The sequence below is a fragment of the Mesoplodon bidens genome (assembly GCF_964165515.1).
Source record: "Mesoplodon bidens genome assembly, chromosome: 7".
In the NCBI taxonomy this organism is placed as follows: domain Eukaryota; kingdom Metazoa; phylum Chordata; class Mammalia; order Artiodactyla; family Ziphiidae; genus Mesoplodon; species Mesoplodon bidens.
The window spans coordinates 60,390,973-60,414,100 of record NC_138164.1 but is presented as its reverse complement, the minus strand read 5'-3'; the positions used below and the strand labels follow the sequence as shown (position 1 = coordinate 60,414,100).

General features: G+C 42.8%; 1 protein-coding gene across 2 annotated transcripts in view; it reads left to right on the top strand.

The window, feature by feature from the left end:
* Positions 1–14,217: 14,217 nt before the first annotated feature.
* FAM168A (family with sequence similarity 168 member A) overlaps positions 14,218–23,128 on the top strand; it is a 214,318-nt gene continuing 205,407 nt past the window's right edge. The window contains exon 1 of one of the 2 annotated variants that reach the window (XM_081239109.1): positions 14,218–14,443. The gene's annotated coding sequence lies outside the window, so the exon portion shown is untranslated. The remainder of the gene's footprint in view (positions 14,444–23,128) is intronic. The other variant, XM_081239110.1, reaches the window with a different exon arrangement.

Here is a 23,128-nt window from a genome sequence, read left to right as displayed (position 1 = left end):
AAGCGCCGAGTCCTAACCACTGGAGTATCAGGGATTGAATTTCAGAGCAACCCTTCTAGCTGACAGTCCCCCGCTTGAGTAGCACCTGTAAAGGTACTCCAGGGGCTAGTAGATGATTGCTACCAGCAGTGGTGATTGTCCACTGCTGACAATCACCCCAGGAAGTGATTGTCCTTCATGGGGAGAAGATGGGTTAAGATGGGGAGTAGGGAAGGGCAGCTGAAGGTTCCTCCTGAAAGAGCAGCCAGCTTCAACTAGAGACTGGCTTTGACATTCTCAGAACATGGTATTTGGGAGGACCCTGCTTGGGCCCATATGGTTGAAGCCCTGAAGCCCCACTTCTCTGGAGCTTCTCCCTGACTCAGGTCCTGTGGGAGAGGTGTGGGAAGCTTCAGTAAAAACCAGGGGGCATGGCCACGGAAGCTCTGGACTTCACAGGATAGGACCCACCAGTGTGAGCAGGCACAGGGAGGAAGAGAGGGGCGAACACACAGAGTGCGATGGAAAGCAGTGGAGGGTTTTCAACAGAGAAATGACATCACGAGGGCTTCCCTGGTGGCGCAGTGGTTGAGAATCTGCCTGCTAATGCAGGGGACATGGGTTTGAGCCCTGGTCTGGGAAGATCCCACATGCCGCGGAGCAACTAGGCCCGTGAGCCACAACTACTGAGCCTGCGCATCTGGAGCCTGTGCTCCGCAACGGGAGAGGCCGCAATAGTGAGAGGCCCGCGCACTGCGATGAAGAGTGGCCCCCGCTTGCCACAACTAGAGAAAGCCCTCACACAGAAACGAAGACCCAACACAGCCAAAAATAAATAAATAAACAAATGTGGGGTTTAAAAAAAAAAAACCACTTCTCTAATAAAAAAAAAAAGAAATGACATCACGTGATTTATGTTTTTAAAAGCTCACTCTTTTTTTTAAAAAATATTTATTTGGTTGCGCCAGGTCTTAGTTGTGGCTCACAGGATCTTCATTGCCACGTGTGGGCTCTTTGTTGCAGCATGTGGGATCTAGGATCGAACCTGGGCCCCCTGCTTTGGGAATGCAGCATCTTAACTACTGGACCACCAGGGAAGTCCCTAAAAGCTCACTCTTGGGAGGTGAAAGGAACTGGTGATTTCTTGAGATGGGACCTGGTAGATGAAGGGCCACAGAAAGTGGATCTGCTAGGGGGGTCTCTATGAATAGATAGTGCTGCTGGAGGCCTTGTCTCCTGCCTCTCACAGCTGGGGCTTTACCCTGCAGCTTGAGGAGCGGGTCTGGTTGAGAGGACAGAGCTAGTTGCAATCAATTGATGTTGACAGTGGTCAATTCTAGTTTATGGCTACTTTACTGTCCCTATCTTACAGTTTCCTCTTTGCCTGTCATGCAAAGAAGTTATGGGACACACACCACTAGCCCTACTCAGCAGGGCAGTTATAAAAGAGGGTAAAATAGGGGAAGCTGACAAGCAGAGAAGTCAGGCACAGGCAACCCTTGGAATTCTCATTACCCACTGCACTGTGGCCCAGTAGAAAGGGACTGTTCCAGCAGTGCTGAAATGGAGAAGGAACATATTTTGCTGACATGAATGATTTTTACTTGTTTTTTGATTTTTTTTTTTTTTTTTTTGGCCACACCCCGCGGCTTGTGGGATCTTAGTTCCCAGACCAGGGGATGAATCCGTACCCTCAGCAGTGAAAGTACAGAGTCCTAACCACTGGACCACCAGGGAACCCCATGAATGATCTTTAAAAAGTAACTTAAATAGAGTGGATATGGGGAAGAGAACAGCTATGTGTCTATGTCACATTGCAAGCTCCCCTGTCGAGGAAGTAAACTCGTTAGAAAGGGGGAGCTCCTAGAACCCAGCAGCTGACACCACTGGGCTCATACAGACATGCTTAGCTGACTGTCTGGGGGGTGAAATGAGCCTCCATTTAAGGCCATCCAGATATATCTCTTTGTAGACTTAAAAAGATATTTCATATCAATTAGGATGTTTTTGGCTGTAATTAATTCTTCCCAACAGAAAGTGACTAAAGTCATAGAAGTTTTATAATCTTGTTTCACAGGAAGTCAGCTGCACAGCCCCTGGTTTGACTCAGTGGCTCAATCTGTCACTCAGGACCTTGCTGTCTCTCCCCTCAGCCACCCTCCCTGGCAACATCTTCCTTCAAGGTTGTAAGACTGGCTGCTGCAGATGCAAATATCACAGCATTACACAACAACGTGCAAAATCCCCCCACCCCCCCCCGCCCTTGTCTCTCTCTCTTTACTCTTCTTTTTTATCAGGAAGTGAAATCTTTCTTAAAATTCTGCTTCCACCTCCCAACAGGAGACCTCCCCTTTCATCCCACTGGTCAGAAGTGCGGCACACAGACTCCACTAAACCAACTGCAGGGGACAGAGGCTGGTTTGGACCAGTCATGATTCATCCTATCAATGGGGAGAAAGAGAGAAGGCCTGTTGGGAAGTGACTTGCCTGTGTCGGCCATTATGTTTTTTGTTCTCATCTCTCATTACAAAAGTCGTATATAATCATTGCAGAAAATTTGGGAAATCCAGAGGATAAGAAGAAAATCTCCTAATATTCTGCCACCCAAATCCAACCACTGCCTTATCCATTTTGCACTGGTTTTATCCCTCTCTGCACTCCACTCCTCCCAGCCCCCTCCATCCTCATTTTGCACCAGCCCAGAAATCTGCCTGCCCACTCTCAGGCACACAAAATGTTGTTGTAAGCCATGGCCCTGAACTTGTCGCTCACTTTTTTTTTAACTTAAAAAAAAACCCCAGGGCTTCCCGGGTGGCGCAGTGGTTGAAAGTCCGCCTGCCGATGCAGGGGACACGGGTTCGTGTCCCGGTCCGGGAAGATCCCACATGCCATGGAGTGGCTGGGCCCATGAGCCATGGCTGCTGAGCCTGCGTGTCCGGAGCCTGTGCTCCGCAACGGGAGAGGCCACAACGGTGAGAGGCCCGCGTACCAAAAAAAAAAAGGAAAAGAAAACTAGAAAATCCCAAAATGTTTGGAAATTGAACAGTATACTACCAAATAATCTGTAGGTCAGCAAATAAACCACAATAGAAATTACAAAATATTTAAAAACTTGTGGAATGCAGCCAAAGCAGTACTTAAAGTGAAATTTATGTTTTAAATGTATGTAGTGGAAAGAAAAAAATTGCTGAAAATTAATTATCTATATATCTACCTCAAATAGGTAGGAAAAGCACCCAGAAATTAAATCCAAATAAAGTAGGAAGAAAATAATAAAGATGATAGAAGAGTTAATAAAATAGAAAACATGAAAGAGAGCATCAAAAGAACCAAATGTTAATTCTCTGATAAGACTCCTAAAACTGATACATTTCTGGCAAGACTGATGAATGAAAAATAGAGGATACCCAACTATCACTTTAGAAATGAAAAGAGTGTGTCATCATTACCAATTCTACATTCATCAAAAAGATAACAAGAGGGGAATTCCCTAGTGGTCCAGTGGTTAGGACTCTGCACTTTCACTGCCGAGTGCTCGGGTTCAATCTCTGGTAGGAGAACTAAGATCCCACAAGCCACGCAGTGAAGATATTATGAATAACTATATCCCAACAAACTTGAAAATTCAGATGAAATGGACAAATTCCTAGAAAAACAAAGCCTACTAAAATTGACACAAGAAGAAATAGGAAAACTGAGCAGTCCTGTTTCTAATAAAGAAATTGAATTAAAAAAAAATCTTCCCACAAAGAAAACTCCAGGTCCAGATATTTCCAGAGAACAGAAAAAGTGGAAGTACTTTTTGACATATTTTATGTGATCAGCATTACCTAGGTACAAAAACCTAACAAGAACATTGTGAGGAAGGAAAATTACAGGTCAAACAGAGATGCAAAAATTCTAAACAAAATATCAGCAAAACTAAACCAAGATCTATAAGGAAGATAATATGGGACTTCCCTGGTGGCACAGTGGTTAAGAATCTGCCTACCAATGCAGAGAACACGGATTCAATCCCTGGTCTGGGAAGATCCCACATACGAGGAGCAACTAAGCCCGAGAGCCACAACTACTGAGGCCGCATGCCACAACTACTGAAGCCTGCTAGCCTAGAGCCTGTGCTCCACAACGAGAAGCCCCTGCTCGCCTCAACTAGAGGAAGCCCGAGTGAAGCAACGAAGACCCAACGCAGTCAAAAATAAATAAATAAATAAATTTATATATTAAAAAAAAGATAATATTACACAATGAAATTTTGTTTATTCCAGGAACACAAGGTTGGTTTGACATTTGAAAATTAACATAATTCACCCCATTAACAGAATAAAGTTAAAAAAAATCACAGATCATCTCAAGAGGTGTAGAAAAATAACATTTGATAAAAGTCACTGCCCATTTATGATAAAATCCTTTTCAAACTAAGAATGGAAGGGAACTTCCTTTATCTGATAAAGAGTAGGCACAAACAACCTACAGCAAACATCATGCTTTTTGGGGATATATAAAAATCTTTCCCCCTGAGATGGGGATGAGAACAGGGTGCCCACTATCACAATTTCTATTCAACATTGTAGTAGAGGTTCTCCCAATAAAATAACAAGAAAACTTAAAAGGTTAGGGGCAGGGCTTCCCTGGTGGCGCAGTGGTTGAGAGTCCGCCTGCGGATGCAGGGGACACGGGTTTGTGCCCCGGTCTGGGAAGATCCCACATGCCGCGGAGCGGCTGGGCCCGTGAGCCATGGCCGCTGAGCCTGCGCACCCGGAGCCTGTGCTCCGCAACGGGAGAGGCCACAACAATGAGAGGCCCACGTACCGCAAAAAAAAGAAAAAAAAAAAAAAGATTAGGGGCACAAAAAGGTAAAACTGTCATCATTTGAGGGCTTGGTCTGATTCCTCTGCCAGGGCCTGGCACAGAGTAGGTGTTTGGTGAATAACTGCTGAGTGGACAGATAGGGTAATAGATGGACCATGAGAATGTTAAGTAATGGGCCCCAAGGCAGGGGCCTTCACTATGGACACTGGCCACTACACAATCAGTAGAAAAAATAAAACAACAGTGAAATCCCATACAGTGAGAATTTTTATTGATGAAAAGTTGTTGGAAGAATCACAGAAATCTTGATAAAATGCAGACCAGCCAAGTCCTGTCTCCATTTCTATTTTCTCTCTAGGAGCTTCAGCAGAGAGGTCAGGAATTTGGCCCACTGTTTTGACCCTAAGGATGTTTTTGTCTTGTGTTTATAAATGCAGATTTTTAGATGGAATTATATCATATTGATTACTTTTGTCTGAGATAATATTCCCCAGAACAAATGCCATTAGGTCAGTTCAATACTTTTGATTTTTCTACACAGCCTATTAAATCTATTTCCAACCTATCCATATTCACTTAAACTGAGCTACAATTATCTTCATCTGAAAAACAGTTTTTTGTATAAATTTTATACTGATGATATGAGTTAGTCAATTAAAAAGATCCATATCACAGTTTAATAATTATAGCTTCTGCCATCGTAAGGTATCTTCTGTGGTCATTATTTCTATGTTCTATCAGGTCTACGTTTCCTGGGACAAATTTGCCAATCTACATTTTGTCAAGATTTATTTGATTTTTCCATCAAGTTTTTGTCAATAAGTAATTTCTCTGTGTGCAGTTTAACTGCTGTCACTGTTATTTTTTTCTCTTGATTATGTAGTGGGTACAAATCTTACTCCACAAACTTAGGGGAGTAAGAAATGACATTATTTTATTCAATTTAAATCAAATTAAGTCCTGGTCATTATTTGGGTTCCTTCCCTTACAAAGATCTGGGGTGTTAGGCAAGAAAAATATTTGGGGAGTCTCCTTCCCATGCTTAGTGGATACCAATAGACTTCTGTCTACCATTCCACCTCCAGAGAACAGGCCACACACATGTCCAAGCCCCAGACCTTCCTGGTTCTAGGAACCTCCTCTCTTTCACCGCCTTCAAAGGCACTGGCCTTCTTTCCTCCACTCCTCAACACCCACCCCAAACCCCAGCATAATCATTTCATGGCCTTTCCAGAAAACAGCCTCCCAGACTGTCTTGGATGAGAAGCAGACAAATTTCTCTTCCCCTTAATTTATCTATTTAAGGACTGGAGTATTTCAAGGGAAGTTTAGGAGAAAGCAAAATGCCTAGAAGAAAATATGAGAGCTGGAAAGGATGGAGTTGGTCTGGGAGCACAGATTTCTCATTCTCTTTGAAATCAGTCTTGATGGACAAAGAATGGTCATCCATAATATATAAAGACTTTCTAAAATTAGAGGAAAAAAAGAACCGCCCCCCTTAAGACCACAATGAGAGCAGACTGGTGGGTACACAGGTGGTTGCTATTCTGTCCTCAGACCTTTTCCATCTCTTGGACTTCATTAATGTAGCAGGCCCTACATATTTGGGCCAAGCCCCAGCCTTTGAGGGGTGTCCTGGTTTCCAGGCTTTTCCCTCCTGGAGGTTGTCCTGTCTCCATCCTGCTCTCTCTGCACTGTTTTGTTTAACTAAAGTGTATTCTCTGAGAAGTGCTAAGATTGCTCCATCTTGAGACAACTTCTTGCCTGATCTTGCCACTCTGCTCCATATATCCGGTCATCCACAAGTGCCTTTTGTGAATCTTTCTGGAGCTTTCCTCCTTCATAAAGAACAACAACAAAAAAAAATACAGGTGTAAGCAAACAAAACAGAAGGCAAAATACTTGTTTCTGTACAGAGCTTAAGGGTTAAAGGGAAATTTACATTAGACTCTCAGAACAGCCTTGTGAGGTGTATGTGAGTAAACTTTCCCAAGGGACCTCAGTCCAGAATGGAATTTGATGCCTAGAGTGCCAGTGACCCCTGTCTTGCCCCCTTCCCATTCCTGTCCTTGAGCAGCCATTGCAGGAGTGTCTGTTCAGGGCAGCCTATCTCTCTGGCAGTGCAAGGAGCTTGCTTTGCTGGTGATCTTTGATGGAATAGCAAGGCCAAGTCAGAAGCTGGAAGGAGGCCTGCTGAAGCTCCAGGTACAAGAGTCCTGACTGCCTTGGGGCCCAGGTGACTGCACAGCACAGAGCTGGGGAGAGGACCCATCTCTCCTCTTCTGAATGGAATCTGCTGCTCTCCTGGAACCTGAGGCTGAGCTAAGGGGATGTCAGCACAGGGCACAGGGGAGCTGGGCCAGGGTTGAAGGAGCATGGGATTTACACAGGGAATTTTTTGTTTCCCTAGACCATGAAGTTCATGAAATCTTGTTTGTTTTGGCTCACAACTCAGAACCCAGAATCCAGTATGGTATCTGGCAAATGGTAGATATTCAGGAAAAGCTTGATGAATGAATAAATGCATGGACATTATACCTGTGGGAGTGGGGGTTGGAGGGGCTTTGTAGGGGCACAAGGTCCTGTGCAATGTGACTTAATTTATATTCATTCACTTGACAAATATTACTGAGTGATTAATATGGGCCTGGCACTGTTACTGTGTTGGGGATACAGCAGTAAACAAAATAGACAAGCATCCTGGCCCTCATGAAACTTATAGTGTCTTGAAAAGAATCTGCAGGTGGCAACACTATCCTTATACTTGACCTCTTGGCCTGGGTTAGGTGTTCCCTCTGGGCTCCCACAGTCCCTCACTTTCTTCCACCATGACACTGATCACATTGGGATGTAACTGTCTGTCAGCAGATTCCCCTAGACTGTGAGCTCCTTGGGGACAAGGCCATGTTCAATTAACCCTGGGGTCCTAGCACCAGCAAAGGATCTGGGGTCAGTACCTTAAGCTGAATGAATAATGAATAAATATCGAACATGGTCCATCTTCTTCCACAGGGGTCCACAGACCCCAGCTGGAGGAACCTCAGCTCTTCTGGGAATAGAAGCCCTTTGTTCTTACCCTTTTAATGGAAGGCTTACCCACCTTCTAGTTGAAATGAAAGTTGGTGACTCCCTCCCTCCCCCTTCCCCATCATCCATACATAACTCAAAACAAAAAGAAAAAAAAGGAAGGAAGGAACAAGGGGAAAGAAAAAAGAAAGGAAGAAAGAAAGAAAGGAAGGAAGGAAGAAGGGAGGGAGGAAGGAAGGATCTCTCCTGCTCTCTGGACAAAGCAAAGTTATGAAACTCCTAGGGGTCAGGCACTGAGTTTTCCATGAATTAACTCATTTCACCCTATAGGGAGATAATTTTAGCCACATCTTACAGTTGAGGACTTGGAAGTCCAGTAAGGAGAAATGATTTTCCCAACATCATAGACTCTAAGTTACTGAGCTGGGTTATGAACCCAGGTCTGGCCTCCTCATATCTGTACATTTTGTATGACACCAGAGCTCTTCACACTGATTTGAAGTATGAGCCATCCCAGGAGGCAGGGAAAGAACTAAGAGTGCAAGAAGGATTAAGAACAGAAAAGGCACAGATTCAAAAACAATGAATGTTAACACCAGTTTTCCATAGCTGCTGTTAGAGATGACAGATTAAGTGAAACTGAGAAACATTTCCCGAAATAGGTTCCTCTGAATCTATTTGGGGGACTTAAGATATTTGCTAATTACTTGATTATGTGGGTTTACAGTTTAATTGGTGTATTAGTTTCCTCTGTGCTGTCTTAACAAATTGCTACAAACTGGGTGGCTTAAAACAACAGAAATTTATTCTCTTACAGTTGTGGAGGCCAGAAGTCTGAAATCAAGGTGTTGGCAGCGCTGGTTCCATCTGGAGGCTCTGAAGGAGAATCCCTTCATGCCTTTCTCCTAGCCTCTGGTGGCTGCCAGCAAGCCTCGGTGTGCCTTGCTTGGGGCCACATGCCTAATCTCTGCCTCTGTCCTCACATAGCCTTCCCCTTGGTGTTTCTGTGTTTCAGATCTCCTCTCCTTTCTCTTATAAAGACATCACGCATTGGGGTTAGGGTCCACCTAAATCCAGAACTGATTTCATCCTGCCTTCTTAACTGCCAAGACCTTCCTACAAAATGAGGCCACATTCACAAGTATGCAGGTATGGGGGTTAGGACTTGGACATATCTTTTTTGGGAGGTGCAATTCACGACTCAACGCACTATAATTGGTATGCTTTTTTGGGGGTTAAGTTTATCAACATGAGCAGCTTTATGCAAAAGATTCTCCTAAGTGTAAACTTTCCTCCAAATTCTCTTCTAACCTTTATCACTAACAACCCTCACCTTGGTCAGCTCTTCATAGCTTGTAAAGCATCTGGTGCCTTAATTAACTCTTTTTTTCTACCCTGGGAGTTCTGCAAGGTCAGCCATTTTCCAGATATGGAAATAGGTGCAGGAGGGGAGGGAATGTGAGGACACCCAATCCTGGCTGAAGCAGCATTTGAACCCAGGATGTCAAAGCTCTTTCCTCACTGCTGCTGCTGCGCTGGAGCTTTGGTAGCTGTAATCAGTTCTTGCCGATTCATTTGTGATTTACTTGTGCCCTAAATTTTATTTAATGTGCACTTTTCCGTTGTCAGTAATTTTTTTCAGCTTTACTGAGGTATTTCCCTTGTCATTTTAATTGATTATCTATAGCGTCTATATACGTCATGTTAATTGATTGATTCATTCATTAATTCAACCGCCATTTACAGAAGCCTTACCCTGTGAGAAGCTTCAGGCTGAACTGAGCTCTATGCCACAGAGATGAATGGAACCACCTTGGTCCTTGTCCTTGAGGGCAGTAAATTGACAATGAACATCCAGTGTGAGTTGGCTGTGGGAGCTGAGTGGGCTGCTAACCTAACTGGGGGGTCAGAAGAGGCTTCCTGATGTCTGAATTAGGTCTTAAAGGATAGGCAGAATGCAATGTTATTCCTTTACTATTGGTTATTAGAATTAAATATTAGGATGGGCATTTGACATTCATCTACTGAATGTCAGGAGTGTGCTATTAGTTTTCTAGCACTCTTCCAAGCTGGCATAACAGGTTTATATATCAGCCTTCATCACAAATGGCAGAAACATCCATTTGCCCAATGTTGGGTCATTTACAAAACATTTTCACACTCCTGGTCTCATTTGCTGTCACAAAAAGCTCTTTGAGAACGCTTTGTTTATATCCACATATTCCTCTTGCTTTGTATCCTGGTCAAACTCAAAAATTTTAATTTTCCAACAAGATGAAGTGCAGGGACTTCCCAGGCGGTCCAGGGGTTAAGACTCTGCACTCCCAATGCAAGGGGCACAGAATTTGATCCCTAGTTGGGGAACTAAGATCCCAAATGCCGTGTGGCTCAGCCAAAAAACAAACAAACAAACAACAGGATGAAGTGCAAAAGTTTTAAAACTAGATAATTTTGGACATTATAATCATTCAAATTGCACTGAGAATTAAACCAGGGCCTGGTTTCTGTTCCTAACGTGGCCAATATCTCCTTCTCTGGGTCTTAATTTCCTCTACTATAAAATGGCCATGTGAAGGAAATTTAGGCTGTAGGATTAAATGAGATAATGGATCTTAGACCCCAGCACAGCCCCTGGCTCATTAAAGATTGGTTCTCCTAACATGGTCTCTAACATCCATTTTCCTGCAATTCTGAGGCATTCTTAAAGTAATACTCCAGCCCACATTTGTGTGCCAAGGCTCCTAAAGAGGTGCTTTGAGAGAAAGAGAGAGCTCAAAGCCGGCTCATTAACATAGCTGGGACAAAACCATTTCACAGTCTGAGTCAATCAGATAGTAACAGGCAAAGGATAATGTTTTGACACTGTCATTTTGTCCCTGAGTTTGTTTTTGTTGGGTTGCAGAAAAAAAATTGGACGGGTAGAAATAACACAAAATAAAACTGACAATGGCTAAAACTACACGTGGTAAAAATTTCTTATGGATGGAAAAGCAAACTGAATGATCCCATCTTTGTTGGTAACATTGAACATTGCATAGTTGACCCCTGGGAAAATTCCACTTGGTAGAAATAATCAACACAAAATAAAACTGCCAATGGCTCAAATTGATTCCAAGAAAAGGTGGACTTTGTGGAAATAATGACTAGAGATTTCATGACAGCTGAAGCAATAATCAGTAAAAATTGATAAAGATAAAAGATAACAGATGAATTAAATCTTTCTTATAAAACTGATAGAGAAAAGGATATATCTTATGAAATTACAATTTAGAAAAAAATCTAGGAAAGTCAGAAATTGTTTAACTGTGCTATATAGAAAATTTATCAAGAAATTAAATTGGCTTAATAGAGCAAATTCCTAAAACACTTTAATAAATTCATTAATTATAATATAATTCTGAGTAAAAAGTTTACATGCCAAGAATTAGATGCAGGGATTTGGAGAGAGAATTCTCAAATTAGATGAAGGGTTGGATTGTAAGTGGCAATTTACAGTCTTCAAAGCACTTTCATACCCACTGTTTTATTGGACTCTCCTAATAACATTATGAGGTCACACGCCAGGAATCATCCTTTTATTCATTTTACAGACGTAAACATGAGGTTCAGAAAAAAAAAGAAATTAAGGGACTTACTAAAGGTCACCCAGCATGCTCATGGCAAGGTCTAATTTAGGATCTGATTACCAGATTCCTAGTCTGGTAAGCTTCCTCATACCTATTCCCGTAGCTCAGATGTGCTTTCCTCGCTGGACAGATCCGTCCCTTTTATTTGATTGCCCATCTCCCACTGTCTGCCAGTTGGAGAAGTGGAGAAAAGGAGGAGGAGAAGGAATGAAGTGGGTTTAGAAGATGGGATGGTCAGTGCAACACTCAGAGAGGGGAAGGGACATAGCCCACATTTCATAGGCACATTTCTTATTATTCTCAGAGAAGGGAGCAGAGGATATAGGACTTTTTTGTGGGGAGGGGACCTGGAATTTTAAGGCTGGGAGAATAGGATGAAAAACGAGGTAGTTTGAAAAAGACAGTGCCTGATGTATTTGGGGAAAATGAGTCATAAGGCACAGGAGTGTAATTAGATTTAGGTGGGGTGAAGCTACTGAAGAGATTGCAGCAGGACTATGGACCAAGTTAACCTTTGATTCAGGCAATCTGGACTTTCTCTGATAGGCCTGTGCTTCTCCAGTGGGCTGGCTAGTGGAGCTTGAATGTTCTGGTGTTTTCTTGCAGAACGGTGAGGAATAATTACATAAAATCTAAAATACTGTAATTGAATACCGGATTTATGTTAAGTCACAGATCATCTGATACTATATTCCATATTCTAGAAGAGCTGGACACAGAAGGAAGCAATTTTTTTTTTTTCCTGTGCCATGTGGGATTTTAGTTCCCCCACCAGGGATGGAACCTGTGCCTTGTGCAGTGGAAGTGCGGCATCTTAACCACTGGACCTCCAGGGAAGTCCCAGAAGGAAACAATTTTTAAGTGTAAGACTTATTTCTTCAGTCTATAGACAATGCTTTGTTTAAATATTGCTTTGTAGACCCTTTACAATAACTTTATTTCTCCCTCTTCATTCCTCTTCCCCACAGTGATCTCTGGCTCACAGATTAGAAACCATCGCTAGAAGAATTCAGACACAAGGAAAATCAGTATACCTAAAATATATGTTCTAGGGAAGGTAGGACTTTGGCTTTAGTTTCAAGAATGAGTAGAAAAGGAGGAAATGGGTGTGGAAAGACCAGAAGAAGGAAAAATTTGAGAAGAGACAATGAAAATTGAGAAAATCCTCCCTACTAACTTAATGTTCTTTTGTGAATTGTAAGTGACCGCCATTATTTTAGTTATTTATTTTTAATATATTTGGCTGCATTGGGTCTTAGCTGTGGCACGTGGGATCTTTGTTGCTGAGCGCAGGACTTTTAGTTGCAGCATGCAGGATCTTTTAGTTTCAGCATGCAGGCTCTAGTTCCCTGACCAGGGATTGAACCCAGGCCCCCTGCATTGGGAGCTCGGAGTCTTAGCCACTGGACCACCAGGGAAGTCCCCACCATTATTTGTTTTAATTAGTGGAAATGTTGAGCTCCCAGAAAAACCAGACAGACCTCGTTTTGGAGCACCACTGAGGGCAACAGAAAGCCATGAAAAGCTTTTAGGTAGCAAAGACAGGTTGCTGTTGGATTTGAAAATTATATTTTTTGAAAATAGTTTTATAGCTTAAAAAGTTATGTGCTCTTTTTAAACAATTCAGGCAATATGAAAATGAAAATTACTTGAAATCTGACACTCTTTACTCCAAGATAATCACAGATGTTATTTTGGGGAACCTCTTTCCTGAAATCTTTCTATGCTTATAGAACATTGTCTCAAGCTTCATATAAATTAGATCATTCTAAACTTGCTATTCTCTTATCAATTTTTTTCCCTCGAGAATAAATTGTGAATAGCTTTTGATGTCAAGAAAAAGATCCATATCATTATTTTAAAAGGCTGCTTAGTAATGCATTGTTTGTATATATAATTTAACCAGCTCCTGTTGAAGGACATTTAAGTTTACCTCACTATAATCAACAATCTCAGATAACAACCTTGTCCATCCATCTTTTCCAAATTGTTTGATTATCTTTCTAAGGTAAATTCTTAAAAGTAGCGGAGCTGGGTCAAGAAGTACGCTCTTTATATTTGGGTTCAAGCTGCCAAATCGTCTACAGTTTTGCAGGGAGAGCAGAAGGAGGCTGCTGCATTAGCTCTGGTGCGAGACAGTGGCAACGGGTATTGCGAAGAAAGTACAGACTTCCAGGTGATCTAGCCAATCTAGGCCTGTTCTCGGTGGGTTGACATATTTCCTTCCTTTTTTCCTCTCTTTCACTTCTTTTTCTTAACATGGAGGAAGAACTGAGAACTGCATCTCCCAGCATTTCGCAAGGACCACACTCCCTGGGAACTGTAGTACCGGGTCTGAGAAGGGTCCGGAAGGAGGGCGAGAGTCTGTGGGCATGCTGGGAAATGTAGTCCAGCGGGAGGTGGTGGCGGGGCTCCGTGTGGGGAGGTGTGCGCGCGCGTAAAGAAGTCGGAGACGCCGCTAACACCGTCCCTTGGGGAATGGGCTGCTGTGCGGCCTAACTTGCCTCCTATGTGGTCTTTGAGTCTACAAAAGCCACCCGCGGATGGTTGGCTGTATTCCATTGTCTGAAACCAAGGAGGGAATGGTCCCTCCGCATCGGGCGCGCGCCGGGAGGCGCCGGCTGCGCGCGGGCCGGAGTGGGGCATGCCGGGAGTTGTGGTCCCGCCGGGCTGAGGCTGTGGGACGTGTCGCGGAGCTGCGCTGGCTCCTCCTTCCCAGCCCTTCTCAGCGGTCCCCCGCCCCTTCCCTCAGCCTCCTCCTCCCTAGCCCGCAGCCCAGCGGCCCCTCCCCCCACCCGTCGGGCTCCTCGGCGGCTACTGCAGAGGATTCAGAGCCGAGTCGCTGAGGAGGAGGAGGCTCCCAGTCCCTGCGCGCCATCCGCCACCTTACTGGACACGGGCGAGGGAGCGAGAGCGTCGCCTCTGTAGCCTTCAGAGAAGACAAGGGCATCGCCGCTTCAGCTGCCGCCGCCGCCGTTTTCGCCTGCAGCGGCTCGCCGGTGAGGAGATCACCCCCCCACCCTACCCCGGTCCGCTCTCCCTGAGCCTGGGCCGGTGGTACTGGGGAGAATGAGAGTGGGGGCTGCGGAGCCCCTTCGCGGGTTGGGGGAAGGGGGTTGAGGTCGCGATGGAACGGCGGGCTGGCTGGGGAGACTTGTCCAGGCGCGGGCTGGGGGTGGGGTGAGGGTGGGACACAAGAAGGTGGGGGGGGAGAGACAAGGGAAGGGGACTTTTAATGGGAACGACCTGGGACAGGAGCTTGGGGTTGTAGGGTTGGGGTGGAATTTGGATGGTTTTGGGCGAAATGGATGTTGAGACTGGAGTGGGCTGGCTTTTAATGGGGGAGGGGACTGACTGAGGGTGGTGGATTTGGGGTTGGCCTGGAGCAATTGACAGCTTGGGATCTGGGCCGGGTTGCGGGGTAAGGGATTGATTATAATAGAGAGTGCGATTGCAGAGTTGGATAGGACCCTGGGGGGTGACTAATTCAGGAGGGTGGAATTTGGGGTGGACCTAGGGCAGGCTGATAGAGGTGGTAGGAGCCGGGGGTGAGGAGGGGCTTGGCATGGGCTGAGACCTGAGCTAGAAGTGGGCGCTTGGCATCTGGGGGTGGTGGAATTTGTTGAGATTTTATGGCATAGCGTGGGTTAGGAGAGCAGAGGAGGTAGAATTCGGGGTTTTCCCGGGGAGTGCTTATGGAGGTTGGAATAGGAGCTGGTGGGGGTGGGACTTTGAATGAGGGGAGTGTGAGGGTGAGCTGGCAGGAGGGGGTAAAGTAGAAGTTAGGCCCAAAATGGGCGGACAAGGATTGAAATTGGGCGGGGAGGGGAAGGCGGGGGGAGCACAGTGGGATGGGATTTAGAGTGATCTTAGAACCACTGGTGGCTCCCTGGGTACAGGGTGAAGGCAGAGGGCACAGAAGATGCTTCTGGGCTGGACTTACTGAAAGAATAGTGGCAGGTGGTGAGCAAGGTTGGGGGATGGTATCTTGAAGAAAATGTCTCTTGGCCAAGGTGGCAGAGGGAGTTTTGGGGCAAGAATGTCTGAGATGAACTGGTAGGACTGGAGAGGTGGTTGCTGATAGTGAGGTAGCAGATGGGGCTAATTAAGGAGTGGGAAACCTGGGGTTGTTGGTATGGAGGGGGCAGGGAGGATGGAGAGGGGCAGTGAGCAGTGCTGGGAAGAGGTGGATTGGATGATTCTGGAGAAGAAGGATTGAGATGGCCTCCAAGAGACACAAGAGGGTTGGGGGTTGGACTTAAATGGACAGCTTTGGAGGCTGTGGTTGGGGAGAGAGAAGGTACATAAAAGACTTTTCTAGAGGACTTCTTAAGCTGTTAGTTTTTGTTTGTTTCACTTGTATTAGTATCATATTTGGAAGTAAACCAACACAAAGGGTAAAGTTGAGAGGGGCTTAAGTTAAGGTAGAATTGAGGAGGGGAAATTATCTTCTTTTTTTTCTTTTTTTGAGGAGGGGAAAGTATCTTCTATTATTCATGTATTATAAAAAGAAAGTTGGGGGAGAAAAACCCACTCTAGTAACTAAAGATGAAGAAGATGAAACTGGAATGTGATAGATGTCTTTCTATTTGATGTCTCTGCCTTCTCCTTTCCTCTCTCCTCCAGGTGCATTTAAAAATTAGTCCTGGAATTTGGTATTAAATAGATTTGATGAGCTTGAGGAGGTGGTTAAGGGAGCATTCCCTGCTTGAGAACTGATGAATGAGACTGAAAAATACAAGGCTGAATTTATTTCCCAGTCAGGCAATGTGCATGTATTCAGAAAGAGCTTAGGCCTTTTTTTCTCCTCCTCTTAAAATTGATTGCTTGAAGACTCCATTTATTGGTGTCCTGGTTTGCAAGGCAATTAGGCCCATCACTGTATTGCAGGCTAATAATCCAGAGACGAATCTTGGTACCACCGTTTTATGTAAACAGAGAAGACAGAAAATATGGAAATGTCATAAATATTCATTGGTGAGATAGTTCGGTATTTTCATTTGATTCTCTTTTGACATTACCTGATAAGATTTAAAATAATTGGACTATATTTCTGTAGATTGAATTTTCTTCTAAAGGAATTCAGGTGGTTAGAATTCTGTCAGATGTGGATAAAAACATGAAGAATCATTTTTATTTTATTATTTTTAGGAGATGTAAGTGTATTCCATTAACTACAAAAACAATACCTCCATCTATTCATCAGAAATTTTGTTTAAAGCTTAATGATATGCTCATTCTCATGGCAGAAGAGTGATGCTGGAGGGTAGAGAAGGGTGTTAATGGAGGAAAGATCTTTAGGAAAATAGTTTTCTGGACTTAATTGCATTAGCTGTGATATGTTAAACATGAAGTGGCTGTTGATTAGAGCTTAGACTGGGGAAAAAATGGGGAGGGATGTAAGGCACCAACGGGATCAAAATAATTCTTTTTTTGTTCAAGCTTCAGGGTTCAGCTTGTAAACAAACCATTTTCCTTGGCCTTCACAATTGAACACATGAAAATACCCAATATTAAGAATCTTTTTTTTTTTTTGTAGCTCCAAAATGGGCAGAATGATTGAAGGTTGGACTTATCCTTGGAATTGAAAGTGTTTTGTTATGAGGAAGCTTTCTGTATTGCAATAAAAATCAGGTTTGAGCAGTTACCCATAATTTGATGAGAGAGTAATCTAACTAATGCAAGCATTTCTCCTCATAACTTTACTCTGGGGTCCAGACGTTGCTTTTGTGGATCTGCAGACTTGATCTAGAGGTGGGATATTTATATGAAAGCCCTAGCTTTTGAGAGCTCAAAACGGAAAGTAATCACTTGGGAGAAATGTCTTGGTGGATTTTCTTTTTCCCCCCTCACAGCTGTGTTCATCTGTGCAGTAGAAATGTATATAAAGTGTTTTAGTATTCTCACCTCATTTGATTCTTCCAGTATTCTGGTGAGAAGGGGAGAGCAGTGGAGGTATTGGTTGACAGGTACCTTGGTAGAATGAATAGCTTGTTAATTTAGAGGTTGAGAGTCCTGAGTTCAAATCCCTTTTCTACCACTTGATAACCTAGTGATTTTAGTAAAGTCATTAAAAACCTTTCATACTTAGTGGTAATGGTTGCATAACATTGTGAATGTACTTATTTCCACTAAATTGTACAATTAAATACAGTTAAAATTGTAAAAAAATGAACAAAAAACAGTTGTCAAGGAGCTTTCAGTGTCATGGGAGAGACGGATGATTTAAATGTTGTGAGAAAAGTGAGGCAAAACTAACGTAGTGGTCAAGAGTGTGGGTTCTGAAGTCTGTCCACCATTTACTACTAGCTATGTGACCTTGGGCACAGTGGTCTCATCTGTAAAATGGGCATAAGAGAACTAGTCTCATAGGGTTGTTTTGAGGATTAAACAAAAGAATCCATGGTAAGCATTTAATACAATGTGTTACATTGTACACATTAAAAAATATTAGATGTTATTATTAGATAGAAGAGACTAGAATGTGAATAGCCTTGTGTGTCCTACCATTGAGTTCTTAGTATTATGATACATTATTTAGTAAGGAGGAATTACTGTGTATTATTATCTCACAGTTTATCTGCATATTTGTATGTTGGTACTGTAGTCTAGGAACTTTAAAAATTTTTATTTATTTATTTATTTATTTATTTGGTTGCACCGGGTCTTAGTTGCAGCTCGCAACTAAGCCCATGCGCCTTTATTGAGGCATGTGAACTCTTAGTTGTGGCATGCATGTGGGATCTAGTTCCCTGACCAGGGATCAACCCAGGCCCCCTGCATTGGGAACGCAGAGTCTTAACCACTGCGCCACCAGGGAAGTCCCTAGTCTAGGAACTTTAAACAGTAAAGTACTAAACATATATTAGTTGTGAGTTTCTTCATCTATAAAATAAGAAGAAAAACTGCTGAGAGGTAAAATGATTTGCTTAAGATTACACAGTGAGTGGAAGAGTTTGGGTTACAGCCCTGATATTCTGATTCTTCAACCCTGTTTATATCTTCTTTTTAAATTGTGAGATAAACCATATGTATAAAAGTGCATATAATATAAATCTTCAGTTTAAAGAATGATAGCAAATTGAAGGCCTGTGCTTTTGCTACCCAGTTTAACAAAAAGGAGATTTTTAGTACCTTTAAAGCTTCTTGTGATTCCCTGCCTGATTGAATCTCTGTCCTTCTGCCTCAGAAGTAACCACTTTCCTGAATTTTGTGTGAATCATTCCCTTTCTTTTAAAAATAGTTTTACCAAACAAGTATGTATCCTAAACAATATTTTTTGTACCTTTATAACTTTATATAAATAGAATCATAGTGTAAGTATTTTTCTGTGACTTGCTTTTTTCTTATTTATGATCCTTATTTTTTAATTTTAAAAGAGCTTTATTTCTTCCACCATTAATTAAAATAACATGCTCATAGCAGAAATTGAAAATTACAGAAAAAGTAAAAGGAAGCAATATTATTGTCTATAGTCCCATTACTCAGCAACACTTCTTATTTGTATGTATATTATATATACACATATAAAAATATATTCTTTAGTATATGTCTGTAAGTATGCGTGTACATACATATATGGGTAGTCAAGATGGCAAGAGGAAGCCAGTTTGCATTTATGGATGATCAGATTATCCAGATGTGGATCAATCATACTTGGAAATAGGAATGGGAGAGTGTAGTAGCAGCCTTTGTGAGCTGTGAAAGAACAGCATCTTAAGAGTTTTTTCTTATTGGCGGATTTTTTATTTACTAGATACTGATTCTTTGTAATACCAGCTTAGAGCTTCATGTCATGTTTTGGCAAGTCACTTAACTCTTCTGATCAGAATTTCTGTGCATCTTTCTTTTTGCAGAAAGGCAGCCTGGTACATTGGTCCTCACCTGATTGTACGGAGGGTCTGTCCTCTGATGTACAGAGTGTACCATGAATAGGAAATCATTAGTTATGCATATCAGAAGCTTAGCAACCTAAACCCCAAGAATTTTTTGTCTACGAGATGTGAAATCCAAATGCATTAATAATCTGTTGGAGTTTCAGTTTACTCTCCTGTAAAGTGGGGCTCAAATGAGGTAATAAATGTGAAAATACTCTTTAAACTGTAAAGCACTATATAAATGTTAGTTGGGTTTTTTTTTTTTTTTTTTCCTCTCTAGTTTACAAAAATGAAATCAGGGCACCCCACACAGAGGTGAAAAGCTTGTCATATTTGGTTTATTGCCTTTCCAAAGGGTTCTTCTCCCAGTGGAGGAGGAATACATGAAGATCAGTTCACAGTTTCTGCCTTAAAACTTGCAGATTGTTGGATATAGTGGGACAGAGAGGGTGCTAGAGGACTTTCTCCTAGTGAATTTATGGGACCTGGTTCTACATTAACTGTGCTGGCTTGCTCAGAAGGAAACAATTGATGCTTTTTGAAGTGGAGGATGCAGTATACAATGTTTACTCTTCACTATCCTGACAGATACAGTCATTTCCCTCTTAGTTTTCTACCTGTAACTTATTACAGGGTAGAGTAGTACAGTGAGATGGATTATTTATGCATATGTAAAAGAGAGATAATACTCAGTTGTTGGGTTGTTAATGGATTATATGAGATAAGAAGGACAAAGAACCCGGAACACTGAATGGCACATACGTAGTTGGTGCTTAATATGGTAAATACTACTGTTGTTATTTTTATTTTACTTATGAATTGTTTAGAGCTAACTTTTCCTCCAGGCTATTCTTTTATTATTCAGTGTTTTCCTGCTGCTATATCTCCCCTCACTCATTTTACATTTGGAATATACATTTATTTTAAAATTATCATAAGTAAAGCAAAACAAAGAATGTAAATCCTCAATGCATTCCAAGGCCAAGGAACTAGTAGTTGGGTGTGTGACAGATATGTTTAAGACATCTGTTCAACAAGTATCTATTGAGTGGTTATTAGATGACAGTCAGGGAGTGCTGGGAGTATGGGATACAAAAATTAAAATTCCCTCCTCTTAAGGAACTTATAGTTAATCTAGTGTGGAGACAGACACGTCACACATAACTGTAGCATAATGGAATAATTGCTACAGTGGGGACCTGGGCAAGGGCCATGGGGAGGATGGAGGTTGACATGGCCTGACCTGCCTGAGGGAGCAAGGAAGAGAGAGTTGCTTGGGGGAGTTAATGCTTGAGCTGAGACCTGAAGGATATGTAGGTGTACTAGGGAAGTAGAGGTTACGAATGTTTCATGATGTCAACAGCACAATCTTCCTTGATTTTTCCCTCCCAGTGTTCTTGTAGGCCTTACTTTGTACCTCTTTTTTTTTTTTTTTTTTTTCGGTATGCGGGCCTCTCACTGTTGTGGTCTCTCCCGTTGCGGAGCACAGGCTCCGGACGCGCAGGCTCAGCGGCCATGGCTCACGGGCCCAGCCGCTCCGCGGCATGTGGGATCTTCCCGGACCGGGGCACGAACCCGTGTCCCCTGCATCAGCAGGCGGACTCTCAACCACTGCGCCACCAGGGAAGCCCTGTACCTCTTTTTAAGGGCTTTCTAGCATGTATGTCTACTGTAAAACCAAGTAACCAGGGGCTTAACTGCTGGTGGCGCAGTGGTTAAGAATCCACCTGCCAATGCAGGGGACACGGGTTGGAGTCCTGGTCTGGGAAGATCCCACATGTTGCGGAGCAGCTAAGCCTGTGCGCCACAACTACTGAGCCTGCTCTCTAGAGCCCGCGAGCCACAACTACTGAGCCGCGTGCCACAACTACTGAAGCCTGCACGCCTAGAGCCCGTGCTCTGCAACAAGAGAAGCCACTGCAGTGAGAAGCCCGGGCACCAAAACGAAGAGTAGTCCCCTGCTCACCACAACTAGAGAAAGCCCACGCGTAGCAACAAAGACCCAACACAGCCAAAAATAAATAAATAAAATAAATGAATTAAAAAGAAAAAAATAAAGGGAGAGATTCTCCCCTCCCTTAAAAAAAAAAAACAAACCAAATAAGCAAATCCCCAGACATGCTGTACTATTATGCCCTTATTCTTTCCATATGTTGTGCCTTCCACCTGGAAAGCCCTTCCCCTACTAAGTTCCTTAATCTTTACTTTGTCCATTAGATGAGCTGTACTAATGAATATATTTCATGGTTGTTCTTTCCAGTCTGTTGTTTAGCAGGAAGAGATTTTTGAAGCTTTTGAAACTACCTGATATTTAAGAAGAGATCTTTATTGTTTCTGCTTTCTTAGTAAATGTTGATATTCCTTAGTGTTGGCTCCTTGACTCACTGGACTTTTTAAGATTCTTTCTTTGAGTAGTCTTGCCCACTCTGTTGGCTTTAACTGCTGCTCTATGGTGATGACTCTCAAAATCTCTATCTCCAGCTCCGACCTCTTTCCTGAGCTCTAGACTTGTATATCTCACTGTCTACTGGCAACCTGCATACATCCATTTTGATGGTCCTTAAATTCAGTAGGTCCAGAGCAACTCATTTTCCCCATCTCCTTCTTCTGACCTCTCCCCTTTTGTATCTCCCCCAGAAGTTAAAGTCATCTCTTCCTGTAGTTTTGTCCTAACTTAAAGGCACTGCTGTTCATCCAGTCATTCAAGATATGAATCTGTGCTATTAGTCTTTTCTTCTCCCTTATCTCTATAGCCAAAAATAAATCCTTCCAAATATTTCTGAAACTCATCTCCCCTTTCCTACAGTTATCCCCTTAGTTCAGGCCCTAATCTTACCTGGACAAGGGCAGTAGCCTGCTAACTAGTTTGTATATCACCCATGTAGTAACCCTGTCTTCCACCCAGCAACCAGAACATCTACCCGGTGGTGTATATGTCCACATCACTCCCTTGCTTAAATCCCTTCATTAGCTCTAAAGTCTTAAGCTCCTTAGCATGACATATTAGGCCTTCTATGACCTGTCCTTATGTACTCCTCTGCCTGATCTCCCATCACTGGTAATACTGAGTAGCATGTAGTTTCTACAGATATTTTACAGTTTCACACCTTTGCTCATGCTGTTTCTCCTTTTATTCATCCCTCTGGGTTAAGTGCATCTCCCCTAAGGAACCTTACAGAATTCTTAAGGTTGTCATAAGTGCCCCCATTTTGTTCACAGGGAGTATCCAGTGTGTGCCTCTGTCATAATATTGATACTTGCCCTGTTTTAGGAAAATTGACTGTTTCTGTCTGCTCCTTCACTTAACTGTAAGTTTCTTGGGGGCAGGGGCTGTCTTCTAGTCATCTTATAAAGCCCTAGGTCCTGGAGGGTGCCTTGCAGGTAGTGAATGATTAATTTTTGAACTGAACATAGTAAGGAGAGATGACAAACCAGTAGTATGATATTCTCACGAGGAGTAAGGTGATAGGTGTTTTTCCAGATGTAGGTTTTTATTTATTTAGAATGGAATTTAGAATTTAATTGGATTGATAAAGGCTTTGATGATGATGGTGTATAGCACAAGGTTCAAAAGTAGAAGACAGCAAGATGGTGTGCTCAGAGGTTGGCAAATGCTTTCTGTAAAATATTTTAGGCTTTGTGGGTCACATACAGTCTCTATTATTTTTTTTTCCTTCTCTTTCCCCTCCTCATCTTCTCCCTTCTTCCCTCCTCCTATGTTTCATTCTTAGCTCACAAGCCATACAGAAAGAGGCCATGGGTGTGCCATAGCTTGACAATCCCTGGTATGTTATCAGAAATCAGACT